Source organism: Piliocolobus tephrosceles, chromosome 15 (genome assembly GCF_002776525.5).
Source record: "Piliocolobus tephrosceles isolate RC106 chromosome 15, ASM277652v3, whole genome shotgun sequence".
NCBI classification, from domain to species: Eukaryota; Metazoa; Chordata; class Mammalia; order Primates; family Cercopithecidae; genus Piliocolobus; species Piliocolobus tephrosceles.
Genome location: NC_045448.1, coordinates 49,205,463 through 49,213,069, shown reverse-complemented (window position 1 = coordinate 49,213,069; position 7,607 = coordinate 49,205,463). Strand labels below are relative to the sequence as shown.

General features: G+C 41.8%; 1 pseudogene; it reads left to right on the top strand.

The window, feature by feature from the left end:
• Window positions 1-5,968: 5,968 nt before the first annotated feature.
• LOC111550415 lies at window positions 5,969-7,567 on the top strand (annotated as a pseudogene).
• The last annotated feature ends 40 nt before the right edge of the window (window positions 7,568-7,607 follow it).

Sequence of the window (7,607 nt, the reverse complement as noted above, 5' to 3'; positions counted from 1 at the left end):
AGGGAAGAGCCAAAAACTTCTCGGGGAAATCTTGTTCAAAAAACCGTTGTGTGAATCAGATGAGAAGACAGGCTCATCATCAGCTCACTGCTGGTTAAAAACATGTCCTTGGTGCATTGTCTCACCTGTGAAAATCTGCATTTTGAAAAAGGACGGCAGGATGAGGCTCAAAGGAATTCATTGCTATCCTTGCAAAGTCAAGCAGGAAGAAAAGCCCACGTAGGACACATTTTTGACCAGGGGGGTTTTCAAGAGCCTCTCAAAATTCACATACCATAGATTACTTTCATCTTTCTCTTCATCTCTTCATTGTTCTTTTCAGGCTAGATCTGAGATAATTTTATAAGAAAAGCTGATTCAAGGAAAAAAAATCATAAAACATTTTCACTATCATGCTACCAATTAAGCATGACCAAAGTTCAAACTTTATTCCCAGGTTTTCCCCAAAATGTTATCTCAAACACTGATTTGTAGTCTGTTTTCTACCATTTAACAGTAAAATGTTAAAGAGAATATTACTTTTTTTTTCTAGAGGAAAACAATAGATTGTTACATCTTATAAATCACATTTTTAAAAATGAAGACTATGGATGTGATTACTTAAATGCCAGCTGAAGTGGAGAAAAATGAGAGAGGGAAATTGTCTAGTCACAGGAGTGGTGGACTTTCTTCTTCTGAGTCAGCCATGCTGAGGGACATTTCTAGTCACTGCCAGATGCCATCATTCCCTGGCCCTCCTACGGGAACCTTGAAATGATCATTTGAACACGATGGCAAAGAGTGGCGGGAGCATAGTGGTCCCATCTTGATCTCAGAGGAGGTTGCAACATTTCCTACTCTCAGAGGTTGCAACATTTCCTACTCATTGTCTTGCACAAAAAAAAAAAAAAAAAAAGATACAAAATTATGCAAAAGTGGCAAGAACAAAGAGAAACAAAAAGAAAGTCCACTTTCAGCAAAACTGGAAGACAGTTAAAACCTCAGATCCCTGCCTTGAATGTTTGTGTCCCTCCAAAATTCATGCTGAAACTTAATCTCCAATGCAACGGTATTAAGAGGTGGGGGCTTTAGGGGGTGATTAGGTCATGAGGGCTCCTCCCTTGTGAATAGGATTAGGAACGCTTTTCAATGGAGGAAACTAGCTTGGCCTAGTTTGCCCTTCCAGCTTCTACCATGCGAGAACACAGCAACAAAGCATCATCTTCGAAGCAAAGACTGGGCCTTCACCAAGCATCAGACCTACTTGTGCCTTAATCTCAGACTTCCCAGCCTCCACACTGTGAGAAATAGATCTCTGTTATTTATAAATTACCCAGTCTCGGGCATTTTGTTATAGTAACACAACAGACTAAGACAAAAATTGATACTGAGTGTGGGATGTTGTTATAATAAATAACTAAAAATGTGGATGGATGTGCCTTTGGAACCTGGTAATGGGCAGAGGCTGGAAGAGTTTGGAGGAACAGGCAAGAAAAAGCCTGAATTGCTGTGAATGGAGCATTGAGGGAGATTCTGGTGAGGGCTCAGAAGAGGAGACTTGTAGAAAAAGCCTCATTTCTCTCAGATTATCTAAGTGGTTGTGAACAGAATGTTGGTAGAAATAAAGACACTAAAGACCATTCTTATGAGGTCTTAGATGGAACTAAGTATTAAGATATGATATTGGAGACTGAAGGAAAGGCCATCCTTGTTATAAAGTGGCAAAGACCGAATTGTGTCCTTGACTGAATTGTGTCTTTGTCCTAGTGTTTTGTGGAAGATGAAACTTAAGAGTGAAGAACTAGGATACTGGGCAGAAGAAATCTCTAAACAAAGTATTGAAGGGGCTGCATGGCTGTTACTTCACTACTTATAGTAAAATGCAGAAAGAGAAGAACTAAAGGCACAATTTTTAACCAAAAAGGATGCAGAACTTAATTGGGAAATTCTCAGCCTGTAAATTAAAAATGAGAAAACACATTCTGGAGAGAATACCAAGGATGTAGCTAAGCAAACATTTTGATAGGGAGATTAGTATAAATAGAAGAAAGTTGGGTGCTTTCATCAAGATGATGGAAGAATGACCTGAAAGGTATTTTGGAGATGTTTGAGGCTACCACTCTCACCATAGGTCAGAGTACCAAGGCTTTGAAAGCAGAATGGTTTCAAGGGGCGAGCCCAGGGTAGCATGGGACTTGGGACTTGCTGCCTAGAGCCACCCCAAGTTTCTGCTCCACACATGCTAATGCAGCAATCCTTAGCCACCCTGGGTGTGGCTTGGGCTGCCATTCCAGAGGGCACAAGCTATAAGCCTTGATGGTGCCCACATGGTACTGATTCTGCAGGTGCAGAGTGCACAAGCTGACGAGGCATGGCTACCACCACCTAAATTCCAAATGGTGCCTTGGAGAGAGCTGGGGCCCAGGCAGAGAACTTCCACAGAGATGGGCCACCACAGAGCATCCCCATTAAGGCAATGCCCATTACAGCTGTAGGGTCAGGGCCACTGCAGAGAGCCTCCACTAAGGGGATTCCCTATGAAGCCTTAGGGGTGTGGCTTCCCCCAAGACTGAACAACTGTAGATCCACCAATGTCCAAATGTAGCCCAAGAGAGCTACAGGTTCTAGGCCTCAACCCATGAGAGCTGTAGCATGGACTGTACCCAGCAATGCCATGGAACAGAGTCCCCTGAAGCCTTGGGAACATAACCCCCATCCAAGTGTCTAAAAATTAGGACATGGAGTCAGAGATTATTTTCGAGCCCCAAGATTTAATGCTGTTTGCCTTGTTAGGTTTTAGACTTATGTGGGACTTGTTACCCCTTTTTTCCTTCCTATTTTCCCAGTTAGAATGAGCATGTCTATCCTATGCCTGTTCCACCATTGTATCTTGAAAGCATATAGCTTGTTTGATTTCATAGGCTAACAGCTGGAGGGGAATTTGCCCCAGAATGAATAATACCTTGAGTCTCAGCCATATCTGATTGAGATGATATTTAGATAAGACTCTGAACTTCAGACTTTTGAATTCAATCTGCAATGAGTTAAGACTTTAAGGGCTACTGAGATAGAAAGAATGTATTTGATTATGTAAAGGACTTGAACTTTGGGGGACCAGGGGTGAAATGCTATGGTTTGAATGTTTGTGTGCCTCCAAATATCATGTTCAAACTTAACCTCCAATGTAGCAGTATTAAGTGGTAAAGCCTTTAGGAGGTGATTAAGTCATGAGAGCTCCTCTTTTGTGAATGAAATTAAGGCCTTCAAAGGGGCTTTATACAGCATTTGACCCTTTTTGCCCTTTTGTTTCTTTGGCTATGTGAGGACACAGCATTAGTCCCCTCCAGAGGGCAGAGCAACAAGGAGCTATCACAGAAGCAGAGACCAGAGAGACCAGACTCTCACCAGACACTGAACCTGCCAGTGCCTTGATCTTAGACTTCCCAGACTCCAGACTATGAGATACAAATTTCCATCATTTATAAATTACCCAGTCTCAGGTATTCTGTGATAGCAGCGCAGACAGACACCAATATACACACCACCTCTCCCTACAAAAATTCAAGAGCTGCAAACAACAACTGTAATTTAGAAGGCGCCATGCAGGAAGGAGCCGGAAAACAGATTTTAGAGAGAAAGACTAAACTGCAGCTTCCAAAATGTGTGAAACAACACATACTCCTTGAAAGTGAGGGGCACACACTGTGATGCCAATTTTAGTTTGTAATAGGAAGAACGGGGATATGCAAACTGAGGGTGTACCTGTGAGATCCAAGAAACAGGGAAAGCTGGGATAAATGAAGAAACATATGTTTTCCGTCTGTGTCTATGGCATCAGAAGAAGATAGTAAATAAATAGTAAATAATAGTATTAAAATAATAGTAAATTAAAATTAATAGAGCTATCTTCATTGAGTGAAGACTAAATGAAATTACACACAAAATCCTGGATCATAGAAAAAAATAACTAATCTGAATAGCCTTGCTCCTCCCTTACACATTTAGTGGGTCAAGAAATGTTTGCCTCTTTTAAAGCTGAGTAATTTTTTTAAAAAAGCATAGAATTTATACAAAGATAAGAGGGGAAAAAAGAAAAGAATAAAGAAAAGCAAATACTGTCTAAAGAAAAGCGAAGAATATAGAACAGTGCCATGGAGAAAAGGAAAATTACAATAGAAATTTAAAAGAACTAAAAAACAATGTTCTCTGTTAGACATGAACACAAAGCTCATATGCAAGAACTCAAGGAAGAAAGAGCAAAACAGGAAGAGCGAAATATGGGCTGGAAGCATTCAGAAAAGAAGAAAAAAAAATAGAGCCCTCACAGAAATAAAAGCAAAATTAGAAGGAGCAAAAGGGAAAATAAACACCAGTTAACACAGTATGAGACATAAAAAGGAGACATGAAGGAAAGAAAAAAAAAATAAGTGGAAATAAAGTTTAAAAGACTTCAGAGAAGGAAATTGATATGGAAGATGGTTAAAGGATAGCCAGAATAAAGAATCAGAATGTCCAAAAAAGAGAAAAGAAAAACTGAAAGACTTAATACACAGATGGACAATATTAAGACCATATATACAAACACAACTATGACCTACACTCTGCAGTGACCAGGAAACCAAATAACAACCCCTGTAGCAACTGGCCCAAAACAGCCAGGACTTGGTCAAGAACTATCAGCTTCCTTAATTCCGTGTTCCCCTCCACCCCTGCAACCCTCCCCACCCACTTCCAATTAGGAACAGCCTGAGAAAGTCAAATACACTCCCCAAACCAATCATAAAACACACCACTTCTAGTTAGGCAACTGTCTAGGTTAAACAACAACAACAACAACAATAGAATCACAAAGTCAAGAGGGAAAATAGCCTGGCCCTCACATTTCTTTGTAGCAATGTTCAGTGGTAGAAGAGAGTAGCACAACGCCTATGAAACCTTCTGAAAAGAAGGTGAGATCCAAGGATTTTTATATTCTTTGAAACTGTGATTTAGGTTTAAATAAAATGGACACATTGGAAGATTTGCATAAGCCCTCTTATTTGCAACAGGAATCTACTAGAAGCCAAACACCATCCAACCAAAAGATTACTAGAAAAGTTATGACAAAAAGACAAATAAAACAAAGACCCCTTTGCTTAAATGGCTTACCAAACTTAAAACAAATCCAAGTGAAGTGACAGAACAAAATGCGAATGTTATATGCCCTGACAATGTAGAATTATTATAACTAACAAAAATCAACAGAGGAAGAAAAAAAATGAGAGGCATGGTAGATACAATGATTCTGCTGAGGATAAACGATAAGCTTTAAAAAAATCAAATCAAAGACCTAATTATATAGAACAATACAAAAGCAAATAGTAAGAGATAATATAATTGTAGTACCAGGAGGCAGAGCAGGAAGCAGAGAGGAAAAGATATGCCCTTATTCTATCCATTGGCCATAGGAAAAATCAATAGGTACTATATAAAGAAATAGAGGATTGGGATGTTATATCTGTTACACTAATAAATGTGAAAGAGTTAAACCCACCTCTTTATAAAGACATTCAGAATATATCACAACATAAAATTGAATTCTGTGCTGAATATAGATTCTCAGAAAAGCTGAAAATAATAGAATGGACCAAAACATATTAGGCAAATGCATACAAAAAGAAGAAAATCACAATCTGAATATTATACAAAGTTAAATTCAAGATAAGAAGTATTTAACAAGTCAGGGAAGGGTATTTTATAATGCCATAGGGTACAAATTTCAATGAGGATAAAATAATGTGAATATATATGAGCTCTAGAGTAATACAAAGCAAAATCTTTAGGACATTCAAAGTGAAGTAGAGAGAAAAATCACACCAGGCTATAGAGTTAGGGGACAGGTTTATATTGGCTTCATAGTGGCCGCATGCACGCAGACTCCTGCGAGTTCCTCTAAGTTTTTAGAGGATTGCTTTGCCTTTTGATCTGAGATTTGCACAGTTCCATAAGAATGGCCCTTGTGGATAAGCACAAGGTCAAGAGGCAGTGATTGGACAGAATCTGTGAAGGTATCCGCCCCCAGGTCCTGAACGGCCCCGGGCACCCCAACCCCTGTGGTGCTGCTGGATCACCGCAACTGCACCGTGGACATGCCTATCCTGAAGGACCTGGCCACCGTGGCCTTCTCTTATGTACAGTTCAGGCAGGAGATCCACCATAAGGTTTTAAATGAAGCCGTGGGCGCCATGACATACCGCAAAATCCCCTTCGCCAGGGAGGACCTGGAGAAGTTCAAGGCCCTGAGAGTGACTGTTGCAGATAGGCACTGGCCACGACAATGTGGACGTCAAGGCTGCCTGTGAGCTCGGGATTGCTGTGTGCAACATCCCTTCCTGAGCTCGGGATTGCTGTGTGCAACATCCCTTCCTGAGCTCGGGATTGCTGTGTGCAACATCCCTTCCGAGCCAAGGAATAAACAGCCAACTCCACCATCTGCCACATCTTCAATCTGTACCAGAGGAACCGTGGCTATACTAGGCACTGTGGGAAGGCACGCGGGTACAGAGCATGGAGCAGAGGTGGATCAGGAGCGGCCGGCATCCCTGGGAAGACGCTGGGCCTCATCCGCTTCAGTGGCATGGAGTAGGCGATTGCAGTTCAAGCCAAGGCCTTCGGATTCAGTGTCGTATTTTATAACCCCTACTTGCAGGATAGGATAGAGCAGCCCCTGGGCCTGCAGAGGGTCTATGCCCTGCAGGATTTGCTGTATCAGAGTGACCGCCTCTCCGTGCACTACAGTTTTAGCTAACATAACCACAACCTCACCAATGACTTTACTATAAAGCAGATAAGGCAGGGAGAATGCCTTGTGAAGGCAGCCCGTGGTGACTTGGTGGACAAGAAAGCCTTAGGACAGGACCTCAAGGAAAGCAGGATGGAGGGGCAGCCCTCAACATGCAGGAATCAGAGCCCTTTAGCTTTGTTCAGGGTCCATTGAAAGATGTACCGAATTTCATCTGTACTCCCCATACTGCCTGGTACAGAGAGCAGGGGTCGTTGGAGATGAGAGGCAGCTGCCACCGAGATCTGCTGAGCCATCACAGGTTGCATTCAGAAAGCTTACGAAATTGTGTGAACAAGGAATTCTTTGTCACATCAGCGCCTTGGTCAGTGATAGACCAGCAAGCAATTCATCTCGAGTACAATGGTGCCACATACAGGTGTCTGCCAGGCATCGTGGGCGTGGCTCCAGGAGCTCTCCCTGCAGCCAAGGAAGGGATCATCCTTGGAGGCATCCCAGTGACTCACAACCTCCACACAGTGGCACATCCTTCCCAAGCTCCCTCTCCCAACCGGCCCACAAAACACAGGGACAATCGAGAGCACCCCAACGTGCAATAGCGGAGAATGCCAAAAGGTAATCCTTCTGATACACTTGGGACCAAGAGACAGTGAAAAAATAGATGAAATAAAATAATTTGACAGCCTTTTTAACTGATTCTGGACATATGCATCATTGATGTTGCAATGTTAAAACTACAAGAGCTAGAAAACTGAAAATGTCATCTGCGTACGGAAGTGCTGAAAGACTAGGATGTGATTTATTAACAACCAACTTCTGTTATTGTGTGTTAAGTTTTTCATCTGTC